Here is a 25,278-nt window from a genome sequence, read left to right on the forward strand (position 1 = left end):
ATTTTATCGGCCAGTTTTTAGCAATTTTTATGCAAAAATATCACTGCCATTTCTATCAATATTACAAGAACAGTATTTCTTATGTAAACATAATGTTTATATATAGTACAGTTTCACAACTCAGCCACCACCTGCAGCCCCTCCAGAATACTGTTTGAAAACACCTCGTTTGCCATTTACTCTAATTATTCTACTACTGTTTGTACGATACGTACAAAGTTGTGTGGAGACCAAGGCTGCAGTGGGGATAGATCCCAAATTGTCAAGTGATTGCTCTTCATAAGTGCCTGCAACATTGCTCTGGTCTGATATAGTGGTTACCCTTCACTTGTGCTGGCAGCTCAACTGTGTTCTTTTGGAGTGGTTCTTCATCGTTGCCTGCAACATTGCAATGATTGTTATCCATAAGCGTATACTAGAGAGGTATCGGATATCTGCACTTTTTATAAATCCGCATCGCATTAGCATTGCAAGCAACATCCACATCCGCAGTTTGAGAATGTGGATATGAGGGTATCACCTCCTGCTCAGAATTTTTTTTTTTTTTCCGCTAAATTTGGCTTTTTCGTTTTTCTATGCGAGTACATATGTACACAATTGCACATTTCATACAGTATAAACTGTATAAGTAGCTCTGTTATAGCATATTTGTTTAAGTAATTGCATGTCATTTACAGCAGTAGCAGTCATACAGGCAGGGTGGTATTGCATTTTTTAGGAAACTCTGTAATGCAAAGGAGCGCCTCAATGGTGTGGTCAGTATGGTGTTGGCCTGGCACCTTGGTGGCCACTAGTTCGATTCTCGGGCATTCCGTTTAGAAGTCAGAGATTGTATATTACTGGTGATAGAAGTTCACTTTCGACGTGGTTCGAAAGTCACGTAAAGCCTTTGGTCCCATTGCTGAATAATCACTGGTTCCATGCAATGTAAAAACACCATAGAAACAAACAATCTAATGCAAAGAATGGCTTTGAGGTTTGTTACCTTTATCATGCAATGTGCATGAATCCCTTATCATGTAATGTGCATGAAATATTCTTGTGCTAAGACACTAAAATGTTCGTGTATTGCTGTTACTGTTTGTATGTTCATATAAAAGTATACACACACATACATGAGTATCACTTATGTTTCTACTTTCTATTAATACATCAAATATTATGGGGTAATACATAATTTTGAATTAGTTAGCTGAAAATCCCATTTTCAGACATCCATACATCTCTAGTGTATATACCATTGCTGATCAGATCTGCAAAGACGTCATGGGTCCGTGTATGAGAGAGGAGAGGATCCATAAGAACGTAAGTATGCAGTTTGATTAATATTAAAAGTTTAGAATTCATTAATTTTATTAACCAGATTTTTAGCAACGCTTCCTGCATATGTTGCCACCACGTGAAGCTTATTTGAATTCCAACATAATAATGCAGCCTTGCATCAGCAACTGGTGCTCAAGTTACTGCGATGAAAATGCATTTACCTAAATCAGTTTTATTTCCAAGTGCGCAGGGTAAAATAACGTTACAGCGACAAAATTTCGTTTATTTTAACCCTAGATAGGTAAAGTTCACATACAGTCCTAATTCCGGTAACCTGAGGTGGAATCAACCCCACAAAGGATAAAATAAAAAAAAAAGTTATTATACACATTACTAAAAAATATACAAGAGCAAACCTTGAACTTAGTACTTTATTTTGGTGCAAGAACCATTATGAAATCTGTATAAGTATTTTTCGAAAATTATTTATTTTTTTTTTTTTCAAATTTTATTATTACTAAGGAGCTGAAGTACAATCCATTTCTGTAGTGGCATAGATAGGGGAAGGTAAGAACCTCTAGCCCAAACCACAATTCTTCAGGGATGCACACTAATGGACAGGAAGCCAAAAACAGACACCTTGTCGTCCTTCCTCGTTTACAGTACTGGGACCCGAGCATCAGTAATCAGTTGTCACCTGTCTTTATCTATCACACACATTTATATATATATTATATATTATATATATATATATATATATATATTATACATGTAATATATATACCAGATGGCAAGTGGGCCCCATATAAATGGGCTCTTTATACAAAGACCATAAAAAAATTTCGTTTTCATGTCTAGGTGATTTACGCTTATTAGTGAAAAATAAACGTTTCAATAACTTATGTGTGTTTCCACTTATACAAATGTTTTATGCACGTGTCATGTAAACTGATCAAGTATTTTGTTTGTATGGTGTTTTTACGTTGCATGGAACCAGTGGTTATTCAGCAACGGGACCAACGGCTTTACGGGACTTCCGAACCACGTCGAGATGAACTTCTATCACCAGAAATACACATCTCTCACTCCTCAATGGAATGGCCGAGAATTGAACCCACCGAGGTGGAACGCAAACACCATACCAATCACGCCACCGAGGCGCTTGATAAGGTATTTTGGCTGAGTGTTGGCAACCACAATTTTTAGACCCAGTCCACCATTATAAAATGTCGTAAGTGCAAAAAGTCACTATTTCGGCAACCTTGGGTAGTTTTCACCACCTTGTGTACTTGGGGCTCAATATCGCACTTAGCTACGGAGAGTGCAAATTGACAAGTTGACATACAGTCTCTCACTGGCCTAAACAAACACGCTAAGCGTAAATCTCACAAGCGAAAACAGTTTTTGGCGGGGTTGAAAACGCCCCAGTTAGCTATTTTGGGTTTATTAATAAATAAACTATGTTTACTCACAATTGAGGTCATCGCCATGAATTGCCGACAGGATACATATATAAATTACTAAGTAAAACCTCATTAGTTTCACTCACGTCGTTTGGCTTTAGACCGAGTAAATTAAGGATGTAAATGAGCTTCAGAACCTTCATTCCTTGTGGTAACTCTACGTATACTTATTGAACAACACAAATCCGTCACGTTCAGTTATTTTGTTGCTAATGGTTTTCTCCAGACATAAAAGTTAAAAACAATGTGAGTATTGATAAAAGCGGGTACCACTGTAGGCACGGAATTGCGAATGGTGTTCACGGGGTTATATATAGTGTCATCACCATAAATGATTTCAACAATGTTGTAGCCTACCACTGATGTAGTCGGGGTACCTACTACTTCCGACATGCATGACGTTATCAATGGTCCTGAAACTCTAAAGGGTGTAGTCAGGATAACTTAATACCACGCAATAGTCTAAAAGTGAACATCCCGTAGGGAGGTAGCGCCTGCAGTGCCCCTCGTGTGGTGCACTGTAGACATTACTTGAGGCTCTTTGCAGCGTGGCTTCGGTCTCTAACTGCAACCCCTTTCGTTTCTTTTACTGTATCTTCTGTCGTGCTGGCGGATTTAAGGGGGCGGTTGGGGGGGGGGGTCGAGTGGCGGATGCATGTCACGTGCTCCCCCATTGATATGAAATAGAATTTTTTTTTGATAAATCATTGTCTCAAAATTTTTAGTTAATGATTATTCCAACAACTGTACAACAACAAAAACAATAATAAACTATACTGTCGGTATATATATATATATATATATATATATATATATATATATATATATATATATATATATATATATATATAGTGTGTGTGTGTGTGCATACATATATAAATTTGATATATGTGTACCGTGTGTGTGTGTATATATGTATATATATATATATCTATATATATATTATAATCTATATATATATATATATATATATATATATATATGATAATCCTAAGTGGCCCCCAATGAAAGAGTACTAGATCCGCCACTGCTTCCACCCTCTCCTAACAATTGATTCATAGGTCTTACTCCTGTAGTGTTACACCCTTGAAACCTTTTACTGTCAATTTCCGTTTCAGCTTTGAATGACGGCGTAGGGACCAGGGCTTGCCCCATGGCCTTAAGTCTATATTCATTTCAGTTGAACTCACTCTAAAAGTGAATTAGGGCGTCTCACGAAATTTTGTCTTGGTACAAAAGTTGTTCTAATTATAACAGTCCGGTTTGCGATAGAGTATATGCCGGTAATCAGGCCGTCCAAAGGTTCTTCGGGTCTTGATCTGTGTCATCTTGCGTCTCTCACCAGATCTTTAAACAGGACTCGACCTTATATTTAGATAGACTCGACGTCTCTAAGGTGTACGAGCGGTATCTTTCCTTCATCATACTCCCCTATAACAACTGTTGTATTATACAAAGATTTTATTGTCTGTTGTTATCCACGGGACCACGATACAGACATTCATTGACTCGTAAATCACCGCAGAACTTATGAAACTGAGAGAACAAAACATATCGATTTCTTGAACGCTGAAGATTGTATACGCAGCTAGGTTGGAAGCATAAATATAGAAAGGATGCGTGGTTAGTTTTTGAATGCCATATAACTGCAGTTTTCCAGAGTGACAGTTTTTAGGCGTATTGAGTCGGTTTTACTGGGGCTAAAGTTTGAGACTAAAGATATCATTTCAAGAATGATTTAGTGAAACCCCAAAGTAAAAGAAGAAGAAGAAAAAAAAAAAGTCACCAGTATCATATTACAGCAGTTAGTTTTCAAGTCTGTATATTCCGTTATGGGAAGTAAATATATGTTATTACCTATTTATACCAACAATATTAATTCGACTCTTGAATCAGATACCTGGTACCGTGTAACCATCGTTTAAATTGTTCTTTCTCGTAATGTTTATATGTGTGTGTGTGACGTTGTCAGATTACGGTTTCGTGTCGTCTTTCAGAGTATATCGGCATTAACGTAACTGACAGAGGTTTCGGTGAAAAAATGTTAAGATTTCTAGAAAGAATGACAGTAGAGTGTCTGTGTGTTACAAATTTCGTCAACGTCATTCTCAAGAACGCCGACGCTTCGCGCGCTTTTTATATCGCGCCTCCTGGCACTCTCGCCGACATCCGAATTCAAGTGAAGCGCTACGGCAAGATGGGTTCGAGATGCCCAGCGTGACGTATGCATGTAGGTTTCAATTAATACGTTTATTGTAACCACAAAGCAACGGCTAGTTAACATGAAATCCGATTGGCCTTCCTTTCACTCCACACCGGTGCTATCCTCAGCATTCACATGCCATTGCCGATATGCTGATCACCAGTCAATGAGTGTGCATGGCTCTACATGCACAGTAAATCTAGAAGGAACATTACACACCAAAGTAAGTCTCGAAATACGTCGGAAACTTGGTTTGATGTTGCGGCATGTCATTACGTATTCTGTGCGGTAATTCCACGTTTCCTATTTCATTCAGTTGTAGGTGGGATAGGTTCTTACTGCTATTAGAAATTAGTGTTTAACGAGCAGGTGGATAAGGATAAAAGACTATGTGGCAACATAGCGGGTGCTAGGCTGGAGTACAATGACCGGAGAGTGGGAGCAGCGTTGCCACCGATCGCTATATAGCCTGTCTGGCGTGATTTCTTATTGCTCGGTAAAATTGTGTAACTCCTCGTGCGTTCGGAGGGACAGGGGAAGTTACGAAGAACGCATGATGTTTAGAGCTAGGAATTAAAATCAGGGTAGGAAAAGAGCTTCAGTTTTATATTTTCTTGTTCCCTCAAAATGTGACATTTTTTTTCCACTGAAGATTTGTCCATGGCAAGGAAAATAGCGGTTTACTTGATAACAGTATTTAAAAGTCTGGGCTGCACAGACGCATAGTTTAGAAATAAGGCTGCCATGTTAAATGATACAAATGAAGTCAGTATTAAATGTTGAATGATATAGTAAATTTATGTTGATGATACTTATAAATGTCTTTAGAAACTTTACCTAGAATGACCTTCATGCAACAGTGAAATAATTCTTTCTATGTCACCGAGTCACCTGCATAAGTAAGCATCGTGATAATTAAGATCGTATTGAAGGTAGATCATATCATTAAGCAGCGCGTATACCCACAGATTGCCTTTTGTGTTGTGTTCAGTTCGCATTATTTTCTTGTTTTTTTTTTCAGAATACAAGAAGCTCTCTCTCTCTCTCTCTCTCTCTCTCTCTCTCTCTCTCTCTCTCTCTCTCTCTCTCTCTCTCTCTCTCTCTCTCTGTTCCTCAATATTGCTTCTTCTAATAATTATTTACTATTAGAACACAACAGAATAATGATAATTTATTCTATAGACCTTGTTTCTATCTATTTCTCACTGCACTTTGCACGTATCATGAATAATATAACTTTATTAATTTAGTTTCTCACTATTACCAGGTGTCTCGATTTAATGTTTAGAGATTAATACAGCGCACAGCGTAGGAGTCTGGTGAGAGCGGCAGACAAACATACCGAATGCGTATTGCATCACTTAAATCAATATGGGTAACTTATCAGAGTACAAAGGAAACACTATTGAGAGAGATGTCATACTCCATGACGGATATGTGCTTTTAAGAGTTGTGAACTCCTTGGGAGAGAAAAATGTTCACTGACTTATAGATGAGTGAGTGTTTCTGCTATATTCTGTCCATTTCTGGATATTGGGGAGTAAACGACAACGATATAATGAAAGCAAAGTTCTGTTTTCTATTACACAAGAGACACGGTTGTGTATGCTAGTCTGTACTGTGTAATGTATATATATATGATATATATATATATTATATATATATATGTGTGTGTGTGTGTGTGTGTGTGTGTGTGTGTGTGTGTGTGTGTGTGTGTGAATTCTAATGCTATGTATCAGTTCTTCGTCAATGGCTTGGAAATAAAGTCGTAACCGGTCACGACCTACACCCCGTCCCTTATTTTTTACCTGTGGTAATGTGCGATAAGTGAATCAGGTGCTTTTACACACACACACACACACACACACACACACACACACACACACACACATATATATATATATATATATATATATATATTATATATTATATATATATAGATATATATATATATATATATGATGAATATATATATATAATAAATCCTATATATATCTCCATCAGCGTCCTATTTCCCTTTCAGAAGGGGTAGTGGCAGAAATTCATAGCCTTTTAGTTATTTCAGATGAGAATGCTAGCCACATGCCTTGTATCTTGGCCAAAGCAGATACTGGAATACTAACTATCCATTTACAGCTGGGTGGATTTGCGAACGGTAGAGGAATAAGACAGAATGACAAGAACACACTCCTTTTGTCGTATAGACGAGTCCAGCCGTGGCACCACTAGAAAAATAAACGCGAGTTTATTTACTCTTTATCGGGAAATTATTTTTTTCTAGTTGAGGTAGTCAGGGACTGCCCGAAAACAGTTGATAAATAGCATTCAAATCTCTAGATTGACTGTTGGTCTGGTTTGCTCACGAATATGCCATTGGCAAAATAAACCAACGTGTGTAAATGGGAAAAGGGTTTTTATCTAACGCACGAAAACTTTTTAGGAATCTGGGCAATGAAGGAAATGTCTCTTTAATTCAACTTCAATCTTAAAGAATTACATTGACGTAGGGTTTTAACTAAGGTTTAAGTAAGGCATTTTTATCAATATATGTATGCACACACACACATATGTATGTATGTATATATATATAGATATATATATATATATATATATATATTATATACTATATATATATCTATATATATATATATATTATATATATATTGTGTGTGTGTGTATTGGCGACTGTAACCTTTGTTATTTACACCAGTCTGATATACATCAATCAGTTCTTCTTCTCTCCTACCGTTATCGCTACATTAAGGGGTCTGTTGTTCTGATGCGCCTTTTCTATTGCTTTCCTCTCAACGTTAGGCAAGGGTTATTTTTTTGCAAAGGAGTTTTTTACGACCGCATGCCCTTGCTGTTATCAACCACAGTTATTGGTGATGGGCCTCGTCTTTGACTAAAAAGTCCACCTGCAAGGCAGCAGTTTCCACAGTTATTGGAAGTGGGTCTAGCCTTTTACTAAAAAGTAAATCTTACACCCTTACCACAAGTGTCATAAACCAATCGATTAATCAACTGAAAATTCAGTGGGCACTGGACATCAATCAGAATTCCACAGAGATATCTCACGTGAGTGGTAATGAGTCATGATGAGGCCAAAGAACCAATGGAGTGAGTCTAACAGATAAAAAAAAAATCTCAACGAGAAAATCCAGGAGGATTTGTGATGACTTAATATTTCGCTCTCGGTTTCAGCTGGACGATTGTGAAGCAATAGACCAAGGACGCTCACGATGAAGCCGTTTGTGGCTTTCATGACGAGGATTGGCCTCCGTATTTTCTTCCTGCCTATACTCCTCCTTTTTCTTGTAATTCTTCTCCTCCCCCCCCTCTACCTTTCTTTTGAATGCTCGTTCGTCGTCTGCCCTCTTTCACATTGTAAAACTTCCGTTCGTTCTTGAATAATCTCCCATAACTTTACGTGTAAGTCTCTAAGTCTCGTTCGTACTACTTTTTTTTCATTTCAACTTCGGTTCCTTTTTTGTTCCTTCTAATGACAATCACAGCAACTTCTTGAGTTGTGCGTGCTCATTTTTACTTTTGGAATCCTTAATTTGTTTCCTTTAAGTAATCTTTCAACAACTTTTTTCCTTTAAATAGGTACCCAGATATTTTCTTGAATACCTATCAACTCATTTTTTTTTACTTCAGAAACCCATTCTAATTTTCATTTGAATATTCTTTTATATATGATATGGGCGGGCAAGACTGGCCAAAACAAGTTCGCTCATACATTCTTTTAAATGTTTTCCGAATAGCTCTTTCTTTAAATACCGTCGTAAGTACTTTTTTTTTTCTTGAATATACACAACATTAATGGTCTCCTCTAAAAGCTCCCCTAATAACACTTTCCTTTAAATATTCTAGTTCTTTCTTTTTTCTTTCTGCTTTGGGAACTGTTTTTCCTTCTAAATTCTTTCTCATCGCATACTTCTTTTCAGCACGCCTCACTATCCCTTTTTTCCCATAAACAATATGCTTTCATTTTCACTTTGGCAGCACACTTCACTTTTCCTTTTATATATATATTTCCTCCTATTGTACAGAAATGCACTCTCTCTCTCTCTCTCTCTCTCCTACCCTAATTACCATATAGATGTAAACAATATTATTGTTACTGTGTACCTACTCAACTTCTGACGCCAGTGTGCGCAATTAATTGATTAAAACAAAATCTCTCTCCCCGTTGTTTTCCTTTACACCTCTCTCTCTCTCTCTCTCTCTCTCTCTCTCTCTCTCTCTCTCTCTCTCTCTCTCTCTCTTCCCCCCCCTCCCCGACTGTTTCCCTTTATATCTCTCCCTTTAGCTTGTTATTTCAAAGGCCAGCCTTTCCCTATGTGGCTTTCTTTCTCTTATTTTTCCTTGGCCACATACAAAGAGGTTATCTAACTTTCCCGGTTTGATACGTTTCTGTAATCCCTACCCACCGGCTCTGTTCCCAGTAAAACAATATTCTGCAACTATTGTCAAGTTCTCCGTGGCCTAAATATGCTTTAATCAGTAAACGTACTAGTCTATAAAAGCAGCAGTGTCGTGTTTGGAAGCGACTACGTTTTGGCGTATTTTTGTCTCGAATGCCGCCGAAGCTGACGGCTTCTTGGCGTAAAATAGCTGCTAAAGATTCGTAGCAAATATTTACAACACCATACACAGCAGCTGCTGCTTCAGTCACCCGCTAGCCACCGCCTTGCTAGGTACTTTTGTTTTAGTTTTCCGTCCAGTTCATGTTTAATCTGCTATGAAATTTCTTCAGTTGTTTCTTTAGGAATTATGTGGTTTTTGAAATAAAAGTGACCGGGAGAGAAAAGTCCAGCTGCAGACTGTGCTGCTGTAAGACTCATCGTTGACAGTGGTGTTTAAAAAATCGGATAATATAGTCTTGAGACCGGTCGTGTACATGGAAGAAAAATGAAGATATTTACGCAGAAGAGAATATGAAAACTGTCAGCGCTGTTGACATCTCCCTGGCCATTTCCAAGTTTGCAAGGTAAGTGTTGAAGCAAAGAATAAGAACGACTGGCGCACAGTTTTACTATTTGGAGTTGTCAGTGTGTTCGCTGTCTAATTTGCAGTTAGGCCAGAAGAGTGCAAGGGGAAGAAGAAGCAATTGTGTGTGTGTTTGTGCGTCTGTCCGACAGACAGATCAACTTTATAGGAAGCGGGCTTAGCATGTTTGGTTACCTGCTTAAGGTGATTCTAGACATTATTATGCAAGATACACAACGACGCTTTCAGGACACAAACGATTCAGTAGCCGGCGGTTTAGGCCTAATGCTTGTCAAGCGAGCGAATGTGTACCACGTCAGTTACTCTAAAGATAGCATTGGGGTGTTGAAGAGGCCTATGAGATAGCTACTGAGATATTCAAATTTCATATCTTCATTAATTTAGTTAAGCGTCTGCCAAAATATATGTAGAATGGTTATCTTGAAGTAACTCAAAAGTTGACTTAAATTCGCTGTGTGCTTGGTTAGAACTTATCGGCGGATTTGGAGAATAGCTTAATTTCCTGTATTTTCCTTCTTTTATTAATAATGCAGACGCTCTCATGGTTCACAGCCAACACCTTTAAAATACTGTTTTTCCATGGTGGTTTGTAGTAACCGCGTGAAAACTAGTTACTACATGGTTTGATTAACGGTGTTGTGCTCGCGAAACTGTTTACTTTTACCAATTTAATTATAGTTGTGTTTTTTACCATTCGTTTGCTAGAAATAGCTTATTACTTATCTCATATTTACGATAGAGACACTGAATACACAGTGTGTGTTTATGTGGATGTATTGGTGCACATATTGTGTGAGTGCAGCTGTATCATCCATCAATCTGTAGCAAGTGCGGACACTGGTTTGCTGGTTTAAAACGAGTTTGATATTTTATATATATGGGAAAAAACCTGGGGTCCGAGCCGAGACCTCTGAGAGAGAGAAAAAACGAAGTTGTTAGTTCTTACAAACTCGTTAGTCTCTTTCGCAGTAACAAATACTCCATCTCGGATTGTTGTTAGATTTACACAGCTGAAGCCGAGTTCGTAGCATATATAGTAAGTATCCTTGATTTCAGTGTGACCTCTTGGTAGTATATTGTAGGAAAAACTTATGATATTCAGAAGTTCGTGTGAGTAAAAAAAAAAAAAAAGGAGGGGGTGCCTGGGGTGGCCAGTTTTGGAGAATATTAATAAAGCACAAGTCTCCTTCTTGGTTTTTTTTAACTTAATGTGGAAAGTTGTGTTGTAAAGCGTTGACTAACGATAAACTACGTACACTAAAACTTTGTTAATAAGCACACCCACACACACACACACACACACACACACACACACACATTTACACACACACACACACACACACACACACACACAGATTTATGCTATATATGACAAGGAAACTGCTGTTTGTTTTCAATAAACATACGAGTGATACAGAGCACGAGAACATAAGTGAACTAACGCATTATCACCAATTAATCGTAATTACGATTTTCAGGCAATGAGAATAACGCTCTGTAAACTTAACTCGCGTAGCCCAGTTGTAGCAACAGTTGGCCATCTAATGCCACACGTGCTCGATATCGACTGTTAGGATGTTGATAAGTTTATATGTATGTATACTTATATATATTACAGTCAGCCCCTTTCTTTTTAAGTTTTTAAGATTGCAGCTTTAGTTGGGGAAGGCCTCCTGATTACATGATTTATGAAAAATGAATTTGCGAGGGTCTCACGCTCATTCCATCGTGTCGGTATCGGCCTTGGCATTAAGACTGCAAAGAAAAACATAGATAGGATGAAGTGACCTGGGATGATCTTAAACGAACGATTATTATTTTTTTTCTGAGCGAGTTCATAAAAACAAGTTTTAATATTTTCATCACCTCTTTGAACAGCTTTTTGTTTGGTGAAAGTGTTTGCAGAGACTGGATCGTCCCACTAGTGGGGGTAAAGCATGCCGCCTTACTAAATAACTGTCATATATCCACCAGATTCACTGTTAGGGTATATCGTGTTGTTGTCAATATTCCTCAGTGTGTAGTGACCTAGTTTCATACTTTGATCTGCAAAAGGGGTAATTGTATATATATATATATATATATATATATATATATATATATATATATATATATATATCTATATATATATAGACGATTTGTGCCAGATTCTTCCAAGGCTTTGGTCGCTATATGTCTCTTCAGAGGTGGCTCATGAGCAGCGGTGGTTATAGTAAGCCGCCCTAGGGAGGGCCAGTGGTTGGGATACAAATTCAGTGCCCTTAGGCAAAGCGCCGTGAAGATGGTTGCCAATTCCACGGTGGGAGAGAATGCCCTCTGTAGAATGCCGTTAAGTATAAAAATCACCAAATGGATGGGCCCTTATGGCTAGGTTAGTACTCGTAGTCCCATAACCCCTACTTCCAGGGAAGGGAAACATCATTGGACCCTTTTCATGGAAAGTTATTGCATCCCTGTTGACGACACCACTTATGTAGGTATCTTGTGGTTAGTGTAATGTGGTAGATCGCAGCCAGGTAGATGAAGGGATGGGGCTAGTAGTAGTCTTATCCAGAAGCCACTTTCTGTAAGGGGAAAAGGCATCTCTCTCTCTCTCTCTCTCTCTCTCTCTCTCTCTCTCTCTCTCTCTCTCTCAGTTTATCTAATTTTTCGTTACTTTATTTCTTGTGGGGTTGGAGGACAAGGGTAGGTTGCGGTACCCCAGTTGATGTACGAAGAAATTCCCTTACTTGGGTCTGCTCTCTTCTTGCTTGTTCTATGTCATTTTCCCTCTGTCCTTCCTCTCGAAGCTATGCAAATAGTCGATGTCTGGTTTAGGTTTGCCAGAATTGCCTAAGGAAGTTTATTTGTAGTTATTGTTATTAATTAGTTGATTGTGGAAACGCTTCCCTCGATCAGACTAAGGTCAACTACGGAACTTCAAATTTCTCGATAATTGTTTTCATTAATTTCATATGAAAAAGGGCTTCAATTTATGTTTCGTATTTGAATCTTTCGCATTCATTTTGCCTTTCAAATCCGAGTCTGTTAGTCAAGAAATTATAATTGTCAATTATTTCCTTCCGTACATTTGTTCTATTAGTTTAGACTCGTGGTAAAGCAGTATCTACAATATCTTGACTGTTTGCATAACTTTACTTTTGCTCCGAAGATTTACAAGTTAAAAGGGTCGTTTTCTTGCGCCTAGAGAGAGAGAGAGAGAGAGAGAGAGAGAGTGAGAGTGGCTCTCATTACTTAAGGTTATTAGCAGCAGGCCTTTGGCCCCTAGCTGCAACCACTTTCGTTACTTTTACTGCGCCTCCTTTCATATTATCTTCTCATCTTACTTTCCACCCTCTTTTAACAATGTTTCATAGTGCAACTGCGAGGTTTTCCTCCTGTTACACCTTTCAAACCTTTTACTGTCGATTTCCATTTCAGCGCTGAATGACCTCATAGGTCCCAGTGCTTGGCCTTTGGCCTAATTCTATATTCTGAGTCAACTCGACTTAACTCTCTCTCTCTCTCTCTCTCTCTCTCTCTCTCTCTCTGTGTGTGTGTGTGTGTTAGATAAATGTTACAGTTTCGTTTATGTTAATTGTAACATGATACATTACAGTAGTGTTAATGTGTATTGCACGGTTTTTCGGTAGTTTCATCTATGGTTGGTCCTAAATTATAATTTTTTTGACAGTATCTTACAAGTGAGTAATTTAATTAGAAAATAGTGCGTAATAGTTTTTCACTATACACTGAAGCTGATCAAGGGCAAAGGGTTAACGACTTGTACAAACATTGTTTAAAATGCCCTTTACTTTAGCAAGTTTATAACGAATCCTTTCCCCCTCGAATGACTGTCTTTTATGGGAAAGGGTTTCAGTTGAAATTTGATTATTACTCTTATGGAAACTCGTCGATGCAGACGCGCCAAGCGACCAGGAAATTCAAACGATTCTAAATCTGTCCCTTCAGAAGCGTTAGTGTAGCTGCTATGGAGGAGGTTCCATGTCAACTGCCGTTGCAGCCGTTCTCCCAGATCTGAGAGACAAGTTCTTACGGAAGTGACAGTAACAACCTGTTCCTGCGAGGGGTAGTGCCATCAGTGCACCGTATGCGGTGCATTGTAGGCATTACTTTAAAGTTTTATGCAGCGTGCCTTCGGCCCCTAGTTGCAATCCCTTTCATTGCTTTGACTGTACCGCTGTTCATATTCTCTTTCTTCCATCTTACTTTCCACCCTCCCGTAACAATTGTTTCATGGTGCACTGCGAGTTTTTCCTTCTGTTAACCGGCCTCTACACCATCAATAATATTGATGTCAGTCATATTAACTCAGTACTCTGGGTGTTCAATCATTTTCCCTCACACTGCTCAATAACAGTGACTATAATCGTCATTTCTCTCTTGGCCTACACAGCGGTAGATCTCCCTCTCCGATGAGGATTTAGTTTACATATCCGTAGGTTTGTGTGTGTGTGTGTGTGTGTGTGTGGAGAGAACAGAGCAAATGAAAAGAAGTGGATGAAAGAGTGGTTAAAAAAGAAACGTTGATGTACATATGAAAACCCCTGGGATGAACAGAGATTCATTGAGCCATCTGAATTTAGACAGTATCTTCGCTTAGATGGATCAGGGTTTGATGAACTGTTGAATTTAATGAAACCCTTAATAGAAAAGAAAGAAACTCGTTTGAGAGAGGGTATTCCAGTAAGTCACAGATTGTCGGTAACTGTTCGTTACTTGGCCACTGGCAATGCATTTGAAGACTTGAAATTGGTAAGTGCGATGACGCCTCAGTTAATCAGCAAATAGTCATGGAGAAATATTATGCAATCATATGCCGTCTCAAAAGTTTATATAAAGATAGAAAAACGTTGACGTTTTCTCTTAGCTTACTTTACTGGACAACAATTATAATGGAATGAAAAAAATATATAATTCAAAAAGGTTCCTGACTAGCCAGTAAATACATTATTAGGAATAATAAAAATGACATAGGAACAATTTTGAAAAGTTATTTTTCTACCCAATAATCACACTATTGGAAAGAAATACACGTAGAAAAAAACTTTATTAACCAATATATTTATATCACTGAAATGAAGAAAAAAATTAATGTGAAAGGGCTCTTTCATGTGAACTACTCTGAACAGGAATGAATTGTACTCCCGTACAGGTCTTGTGAGTTAGATTAATTGTCAGCCTCACCCTCACCCTCACCCTCACCCTCACCCTGCACAATAGTTAAACGAGTCAACGATAGATTAATTGCCAGTCTCACCCCACACTACACAATAGTTAAACGAGTCAACGATAGATTGTCAGTCTCACCCTCACACTACAAAATAGTTAAACGAGTCAATGATACTGACGAGGTTGTTTCAATATCACTGACGACCCTTCATACATGACCTCAGACTATCAAGTGTTATTGGCAATTATGGGAGGATTGTCAATGAAATTAGTGACTATAGTAGATTCACATCACCGGTGCATCTGATGTCTAGGCCAGTCCCTTACGACGCTCCTGATTGGCTGTTGACAAGCCAATCACAGGGCTGGGAACTCTGTCTCTCTCTCGAGAGTTCACAGAGGCAGGATGTGTTCCATGTCTCCTGAGGGATACAGCTTTCAAAAGTATCCCACAGGAGAGGTGGAACGTACATCCTGCCTCTATGAACACTCGAGAGACTCAGGGTTTCCAGCCCCGTGATTGGCTTATCAACTGCCAATCAGGAGCGTCGTAAGAGAGTGGCCTAGACATCACATGCACGCTTCATGTGAATCTACTAAGTATCCGGTGGCCATTACGCCTTTCAAACCTTTCGACTATCAATTCCCCTTTCAGCGCTGAATGCCCGCATAGGTCCCAGCGCTTGGCCTTAGGCCCAAATTATATATTCCATTCGATTCCAGTAACAACCATTCGATCTATTGAGTCGACCAAAGAAACCCCGTCCACTGGGCGGCCTTGCCGAACGCGCAGAAGGCTCCACTAAATCTTGCGTTGGAAAAACTTGTTTCATCTGAAATATTTCTTGATTTTTGCAGGAACTGAGCATGCACACCATGAGCAGTAGGTAAAGTTCATTACCCTCCGTGGTGGCCTTGAAACACTGCCGTCGTAAACTAAACCAATCACAGTCATGTAGCCGGAACACTTGTACAGATTTTGTTTTGCCCGATCTGTCACCATCATATTAAAGCGCCTCAGTGGCGTGGTCGGTATGGTTTTGGCATGCCACCTCGGTGGCCGCGAGTTCGATTCTCGTGCATTCCATTAAGGAGTGAGAGATGTGTATTTCTGGTGAATGAAGTTCACTCTCGACGTGATTCGGAAGTCACGTAAAGCCGTTGGTCCCGTTGCTGAATAACCACTGGTTCCATGCAACGTAAAAACACCATACAAACAAAACAAACAAAAACCCTCATTATTTTTTAATGTATGCGAAGAGGTAAGAGTTAGCGTGTATATACTTGAAGACAAATTTCTTTTCATTTATTGAATGCCGTCTGAGTTGTGACATATGAGCTTGTATTTTTTAACAAATAACTGATACTGATACATAATCCGGTTACTGGTAGACTACCATTAATGGAAAGTTGATATAAAACTGAAACTATTAATGCAAAGACGAAGGATGCTCAAATGTCCTCTCGTATCGACGAGCCAGTAGGGGGTCTTGCCTTTGATGTGCCCGTAAGACGTCGTCGTCTAGCCCACCTGTCTTAGTGGGTCCTGTTATTGTATGTGTGTGTGTATGTATATATATATATATATATAAATTACACACACATATACGTGTATATGTATGCATGTGATTTTAGGTTACTGTACTGATGGCCACATTGAAGAAGTAAAGTTTTCTGAAATGTGCTTATAATAATTCCTTCACCAAACGACGGGTTTTTAGCGTCCTTCATCGTTGAGCTTGACTTTTTTCTTGTTTAATGTGCGGGATTTCTTCTGACCTGGGAGAGATAAAGGCCTTAATTAGTTAACCGTTACCTCGGCCAGAGCATCAAAAATCAATAAGCTTTTGTTTTTCCTTCAACTTTTTAGGCCTCTTAAGTCTATACAGCGGAAGCTCCTGTAATTTAATCCAGCATCACCTGGCATCCTCCCCCACCAACGCCCCCGCCCCCCTTTTCTTCCCACCCTTTCCTCTATTGTTTATTCTCGAAATATTATCTCAACTTGATATAGTAGTACTTTGGAATTTAACACCTTCAAGATAGCGGAATACTTTGAAACTTGGCCATTTTAGTAATCTATATATATATATATATATATATATATATATATATATATATATATATATATATATATATATATATATATATATATATATATATATATAATATATATATGTGTGTGTGTTGTGTGTGTACGTAGGTGGTGTGCCAAGGTGGAAGAACACCACTGGGTTCGTATTTGCAAGGTCTGGTATTTGTTTACTCTCATAACTTTCATCTTGGCACGTTAATTTCAAGATTCTCCTCGGGCAAATCCCTCTCTCTCTCTCTCTCTCTCTCTCTCTCATCTCTCTCTCTCCTCTCTCTATCTCTCTCTCTCTCTCTCTCTCTCTCTCTATATATATATATATATATATATTTAATATTATATATTATATACGTTATATATTATATATATGTATATATTGTGTGTGTCTTTAATACACATACCTACTCACACATATTGTGTATGTATGGCTCTCTCTCTCTCTCTCTTTCCCGCTGCATATGTTTCTCAAGTGCCGAATTAAGGAGAACTTGCGAATGCAGTGTATGTATTCTCTCTCAGATGCGATATTCCAACCGCGATAATCATTGTTGATGCACTGCATCTCTCTCTCTCTCTCTCTCTCTCTCTCTCTCTCTCTCTCTCTCTCTCTCACACACACACACACACACACACACACACACACACACAGTGACAACCCCAGAAGTGCTTATCTGATGGCTCATACGTACGGTGGTCAACCAGCGGAGGGAACTGACGCCTCATGATCTATCAGATTAGAGATCGGAAGGCAAAAAGAGAAGGACTAAGAACCCCACCACCACCACCGCCACCACCAGCAGGAGGAGGAGCAAGAAGCCGGCAGGCGATGCAATGCTACTTGTTGCTTGGGATGCAGTTTCGCAATACTCGCTCAGAGAGAGAGAGAGAGAGAGAGAGAGAGAGGGAGGAGGGGGAGGGGGCCAGTATTGGCGGTTGCCTTCAGCATCGACGACTTCTTGATTGGAAACATTGTTGCACACCTCTGGAAGAGAAAGAGAGAGAATTCCGTGCGTATCAACGATGGCTTCTGATTCGAAGTACTTGTTGCAGCCAAAGAAGAAGAAGAAGAAGAAGAAGGAGAGAGAGAGAGAGAGAGAGAGAGAGAGAAATGAAAACTAATTTCTTAGCGTTCACCTTCAATCTTGGCAGTGTGTTGGATGAAAGGAACAGCTTCTCATTAAAAGACAGATCATGCGCCCGAGGCGTTCTTCGTTAACTGTGCATGACAAGAATAAAGTTAATGCCAAGCACTGAAGTCGGTCAGCTTAACCCGAGTACTTCTTTCCTTTGCATCTGTGGAGCCTCTTGCCATTAATGGCAGTTACTATAGAAGATTCACATCAACCGTGCATTTGATGTCTAGGCCTGTCCCTTACGACGCTCCTGATTGGCTGTTGATAAGCCAGTCACAGAACTGGAAACTCTGTCTCTCTCTATAGTTAACATAGGCAAAATGTGCGTTCCTCCTCTCCTGTTTGATACGTCTTTCAAACGTATACCTCAGGAGAGGTGGAACACATCCTCCCCATGTGAACTCTCGAGAGAGACTGAGAGTTTCCAGCCCTGTGATTGGCTTATCAACAGCCAATCAGAAGCGTCGTAAGGGACGGACCTAGACATCAAATGCACGGTTGATGTGAATCTACCATACGCACTATCTATTCGAGCAGTTTTTGTGGCAAAAGTAAAGACGTTCATGCACTTGCTTGCGTTTCATAACCTCATTGCACATGCTCAGCATCAGTGTTGCACAAGCTCGTTGTCTGTATATTGCTGGAGATGCCATCGGAGAGAGCAACGCTGTGCCTTTTATAAGAACCATCCCTGAAGGGAGGGTGGGTAGTGCCTTCAGTGCACCTCACACAGTGCAATGTAGGCATTACTTAAGGCTCTTTGCAGCGTCCCTTCGGCTCCTAGCTGCAACCCCCTTTTATTCCTTTCACAGTACTAACTCTGTTCTTATTCTCTTCCATCTTACTTTCCTTCTTCGTCTTATAATTGTTCCATAGTGCAGCAACCGAGAGGTTTTCCTCCCATTACACGTTTGAAACCTTTTAGCTATCAAATTCCCTTTCAACGCTCATAGTGCTTGGCTTGTGGCCAAAATTCTATATTCCATTCCTGTATAAATACCGGAACTTCTTTATAAAGATTAGTTATAAACGTATTGTAAGTAGTTTATGAGGTGGATAGACACCCACCAAGTTGGTTATAAAGATGAATAATAACTTGTTGAGACTATTCGAGAGTTCTGAGAATATATATATACTCATGTATATACGTAAATCTGTTTGACATCATAGTCTGTACTTTACGTACTTCCGACAAAGTCGTCATTTTTTGGGGGGCCTAGCTTGTTTGTTTGTTTGTTGGTTAGCAGGGTTACGCAGAAAGTCATCTCTCGATTTTTACTCGAAGCGGACCAGAAGTGATTCGATTTTGGTGTAAACTCGGATCCTGAATAAGGGACCATCTCGCTTGGTGGGGTATGGCTAGTTCAGCCTTGGCGGAGGTTGTAGTCTTCCAAAGCTTAACTGGACACCTCGATTTGAAGAGAGGTTACGTCAGTGGTTCTCTACCTTTTTTTGGCCCATGCACGCTTCACCATGTATTCCCCCCAGCCCCCGACCCTTTTCCAAAATTGTCTGCCTCTAAAGGTGCATTCCAAATGATATGCACCAAAATACTAACACAAATACACAAGCTAGCAGAGATAAAGACCAGCGTTATCCATCAGCAGTGCGGACCGATGTACACTGCGTTTTGTGTGGTCCTGAATTCAGTATGAGCCTGCCAATCTGTGGTCACAATTCTCCCCCCCCCCCCTCCCCGAAACTGAAATTCCCCCCCTGGTTGAAAATTACTGGGTGATATTTTTGTAATTTGTTTCCAAGGTGTTTTAAATGCTATTCATTGGTTATATTCTCATATATCTTGAGGTTCCTGTGTGGCGTCTTTTCACCGGTGTGCTTTTTGCTCTGAAAGTTTCAGTTCCTCGTTGGACGAGTGATTTTTGTGCTCGCCTACCAATCTGGTGGTCCGAAGTTCGATTCTCCGCTTGGCCAACGTGGAAGCAGAGGAATGTATTTATAGTGATAGAAATTCTTTTCTCGATATAATGTGGTTCCCGATCCCACAAGAAGCTGTAGGTTCCGTTACTACGAAACCCATTGTTTCCTAGCCACGTAAAAATGATATAATCCTTCGAGCCAGCCATAAGAGAGCTGTTAATTAGCTCAGTGGTCTGGTTAAACTAAGATGTGCTCAACTTTGCTCAGAAAGTTACGGGCATACTTGTCTGTTGTTTCGTTGTGAGCTCTTTCTCGTAATAATGATAATAACGGAAAGAAGCATTCCACAGAATTGGCATGGTACATCGTCATAAGTAGATGGAGTACGCATTAATGTTTTTAAGCTGAATACAGCTTAAAAAACTACTTAACCTTAGAAGAAAACTGTGGTGTAACCGAACTTACGCCCCCAAATTGTTTCAGAAGTGTTTTTCAGAATTTTTTTGGTTTACAAAAATCTATAGTAATACCAGCTTATTATTATTATTATTATTATTATTATTATTATTATTATTATTATTATTATTATTATTATTATTATTATTATTATTATAACTCAACCCAGCTGGCTGGGGACCCCATCCCAAAACCAGTCCTTAATTTGGAAGGGTAACGCCATCTCAAGCCTTCCCCCTCAACTGAAGAATGATTCGAAGACCAGATATAAGATGTGCCCTTGAACGCAAGGTGAACGCGCTTATCGTTGAAAATTGTACCAAAATAAGCAACAAACTCCAGTAACCTTGCACGAGCGTTTAGATCAGAGGTTCTCAAACTTTTTAACTCCTCGACCCCATTATGAAGTTTCAAATTTTCTATCGACCCCCTAGACTAGCTCAAAAAAAAAAATGTCACAATCAATTAGAGTAGTGTTAGTTTAGTACTTGCCATTCGGTAAGATAAAAAAAAAAAGAGTAACACCAAGTAAGAAATTAAGTTTGGAACTTAAGATGTACGAGAATATGAAACTTAATTCTCTAACTCGTTAGTTACCTACTGACTATTCATAGACCCCTTGGATAATCTTATTGACCCCTGGGGGTCGATATCGACCACTTTAGGAACCCCTGGTTTAGATTAACGCAGATTTAACGCCCGTGAAAAAAACAGCTTTGCTTTACTGGAACTTATGCATAAGTCTTCAGAGGTTGGTGGGGGGCAGTGCTGTCAGTAAGGCATTACTTAAAGTCCTTTGCAGCGTCCCTTCGGCCCCCTAACTGCAACCCCTTTCATTCCTATTACTGTACCTCCGTTCATATTCTCTTCCATCTTGCTAGCCACCCTTTCCTAACAATTATTTCATAACACAACTGCGAGGTTTTCCTCCTGTCACACCTTTCAGACATTCCAACTCTCCATTTCCTCTCCAACGCTGAGTGACCTCATTGGTCTCAGTGGTTGGCCTATGGCCAAAATTCAATATTCCATTCTTCTAATTCAGAGGTCGGAACGACGTCCCAGAAGCCAGCCGAGCAGTGAGTTGGCGAGCAAAAGTATCTATGAAAAGGAAAGCCAGCCTCATTTCCGATTCCCGAGTCGAAGTGTCCTCAGAATGTGCCAACGCCCCATCCGCGTTCTCGAACGAAATGCAAATTCGTGTTTGCTGAACTGTGACGTCACAGAAGGACGCTGTTTATTCTGCGAGTCGTGGGATGAATTGGTTTATGGTTCCCTGATAACGGAGCCCCCGGCCCTTCTAAGCCTAAAGGGATTGGTGGGATGTTGGAGGGACTGCTCTTTTTCACTTTTCCTATTTGGCAGGAAATCTGGGAATCTAGGGGTCTCTGTTTTTCTCGTCTTGCACCAATGTTTTTCCCCGTTCTGTAACATTAAATGTTGTTTTTATTTTTGTTTTTAAAGATGGTAGTGTTTTTCATTATTTTCCTAATGTTTCTTATAGCGTTTTTAACCTTTTTTCTTACACACTATAGTAGATTCACACCAGCCGTGCATTTGATGTCTAGGCCAGTCCCTTGCGACGTTCATGATTGGTTGTTGATAAGCCAACGGAGTTGGAAACTCTATCTCTAGAGAGTGTTTACATAGGCAGGATGTTTGTTCCACCCCTCCTAAAATACGTATCCCTCAGGAGAGGTGGAACATAGATCCTACCCATGTGAACTCTCTCGAGAGAGACTGAGAGTTTCCAGCCCTGTGACTGGCTTCTCAACAGCCAATTAGGAGCGTCGTAAGGGACTGGCCTAGACATCAAATGCACGGCTGATGTGAAGCTACTATAGTATTTATTATTCCACCTCTTGCGTAGAATATATTGTTTTTCATTATTTTGAATTATTCACGCAAAATACTTCTTTTATATACATCACGCCACTTTACTTTCTCAGTAGCATTAATTCATTTCAAATGACATCAAAGCATATTTCGTAAAAGGAAAGGTTAGTATAAATAAAAACATTTATATAAAACATCCTCTTCCTTCCCCACTACATATTATTTAAGAACCATATTAGCATTAACGTTGCGTCGTTCCTTGAAATACGAGTATATATATTTTTTCGGGGAAAGGTTCTTCACCTTACCCTGAATTATACCGCCTTGATATTTAGACCCCATTAGGACCCAATGCAACTTACACTCGACTGATAGAATGTGTTGCGAGTTTCGGTAGCTTGCTGTTGTTAAAGGTGGGTGGGGGACTGTACGCGCACATACCTGGTCTCTTGTCTGGTTATTTTAAACCACAGGGGGGTATCGCTGTCAGTGCACCTAGCAGTAAGCATTACCGAAAGACTGGTGCACGGTGGACATTACCGAAAGCCCGTTGCACGGTGGTCATTACCGAAAGCTTGGCGCACGGTGGGCACTACCAAAAGCGTGGGCGCACGTTGGCCATTACCAAAAGCTTGGCGCAGCACGGTGGGCATTACAAAAGCTTTGGCGCACGGTGGGCACTACAAAAGTTTTGGCGCACGGTGGGCATTACCAAACTTGGCGCACAAGGTTGCATACAAAAGCTTGTCGCACGTTGCACTACCAAAAGCTTGGCGCACGGTGGGCATTACCAAAAGCTTGGCGCACGGTGGGCATTACCAAAAGCTTGGTGCACGGTGGGCATTACCAAAAGCTTGGTGCACGGTGGGCATTACCAAAAGCTTGGTGCACGGTGGGCATTACCAAAAGCTTGGCGCACGGTGGGCACTACTCAAAAGCTTGGTGCTGACTGTGGGCATTTACCAAAAGCTTGTGCACGGTGGGCATTACCAAAAGCTTTGTGCACGGTGGGGGCATTACCAAAAGCTTGGTGCACGGTGGCATTACCAAAAGCTTGCGCACGGTGGGCGTACCAACAGTTTGGGCGCACAAAGCTTGGCGCACGGTGGGGCATTACCAAAAAGCTTGGCGCACGGTTGGCACTACCAAAACTTGCGCACGGTTGGGCACTACCAAAAGCTTGGCGCACGGTGGGCACTACCAAAGCTTGGCGCAACGTTTGGGCACACCAAAGCTTGGCGCACGGTGGGCACTACCAAAAGCTTGGCGCACAAGGTGGGCACTACCAAAGCTTGGTGCACTTGGGCATTACCAAGAGCTTGGTGCACGGTGGGCATTACCAAAAGCTTGGTGCACGGTGGGCATTACCAAAAGCTTGGTGCACGGTGGGCGTTACCAAAAGCTATGGCGCACGGTGTGCGTTACAAAAGTTTTTGGGCGCACAAAAGCTTGGCGCACGGTGGGCTTACAAAAGCTTGGCGCACGGTGGCACTACCAAAGCTTGCGCACGGTGGGCACTACCAAATCTTGGCGCAGCGGTGGGGCACTATTATTAAACCAAACAGCTTGGCGCACGGTGGGCACTCCAAAGCTGGCGCACGGTGGGCACTACCAAAAGCTTGGCGCACGGTGGGCACTACCAAAAGCTTGGCGCACGGTGGGCACTACCAAAAGCTTGGCGCACGGTGGGCACTACCAAAAGCTTGGCGCACGGTGGGACTACAAAAGCTTGGCGCAGGTGGGCATTACCAAACTGCGTTGTGCACGGTGTGCATTACCAAAAGCTTGGTGCAACCGGTGGGCATTCCAAAAGCTTGGTGGGTGTGCACGGTTGGGCATACCAAAAAGCCTTGGCGCACGGTGGGCGTTACAAAAGTTTGGGCGCCACAAAGCTGGCGCAAGGTGGGGCATTACCAAAAAGCTTGGCGCACGGTGTGCACTACCAAAAGCTTGGCGCACGGTGGGGCATACAAAAGCTTGGCGCTACGTTGGGCATTACAGCTTCCGGGCGCACGGTGGGCCGGCACTACCAAAAGCTTGGAGCCAAAACGGTCGGGCCAAAATTTACCAAAAGTTCTTGGGCGCCGGACGGGGGGCACCTTACCAAAAACTTGGCGGCACGGTGGGCATCTTACCAAAGCTTGGAGGCCCACCGGTTGGGCACTACCAAAAAGCTTGGCCGGCTTACCGGTTTGGGCACTACCAAAAGCTTGGTGCGGACCGTGGGCATTACCGAAAGCTTGTTTGCTTGCGGCGTCCGTAGCTGCACCCATTTTTTAGTCTTTTATTTTTCCTTCATTCCCCTCCTTTTAGTATTGGTTCTTGGTGCAACTGTGGGGAATATTCTTGGTCCACCTTTAGACCATAGAACGTCAGCTCCTTCATTATCTGGATCTCTCTATCTCGCTGTCCAACTTCTCCAACTGCTTTTCACTGTCTTCAGCGCGGGTTTGCCGAAAGTGGCCAGTGCTTGGCCTGATAGCCCAAGTGTCATAAATAAAATCCATAGATATTTACCGTCAAACAAGACAGTGACGTAAGAATGGGCTGAGAGGGCTAATCCTTTCCCTTTGGACATGAGGTGCTACTGCCTCGAAGTGCAGACAGAGATATCTTAAGTGTGCTTATTGATGTATGGCTCATTGGTGGAGATTTAAACTCTGGGCTTGACGATGGTATGGCTAAACGCTAAGAGGGTTTCCCGTAGACACTGTAGACAGATAATTTATGGCTGCAGCATGCATTTTTTTAAATTTCATTATTAAT

At 40.7% G+C, this 25,278-nt stretch overlaps 1 protein-coding gene across 1 annotated transcript in view; it reads left to right on the forward strand.

Moving 5' to 3' along the window:
- The first annotated feature begins 9,590 nt into the window (after positions 1-9,590).
- LOC135215791 (major facilitator superfamily domain-containing protein 6-like) overlaps positions 9,591-25,278 on the forward strand; it is a 211,976-nt gene continuing 196,288 nt past the window's right edge. The window contains exon 1 of the mRNA XM_064250745.1: positions 9,591-9,925. The gene's annotated coding sequence lies outside the window, so the exon portion shown is untranslated. The remainder of the gene's footprint in view (positions 9,926-25,278) is intronic.

The sequence above is a fragment of the Macrobrachium nipponense genome, chromosome 19, assembly GCF_015104395.2.
Source record: "Macrobrachium nipponense isolate FS-2020 chromosome 19, ASM1510439v2, whole genome shotgun sequence".
Taxonomy (NCBI): domain Eukaryota; kingdom Metazoa; phylum Arthropoda; class Malacostraca; order Decapoda; family Palaemonidae; genus Macrobrachium; species Macrobrachium nipponense.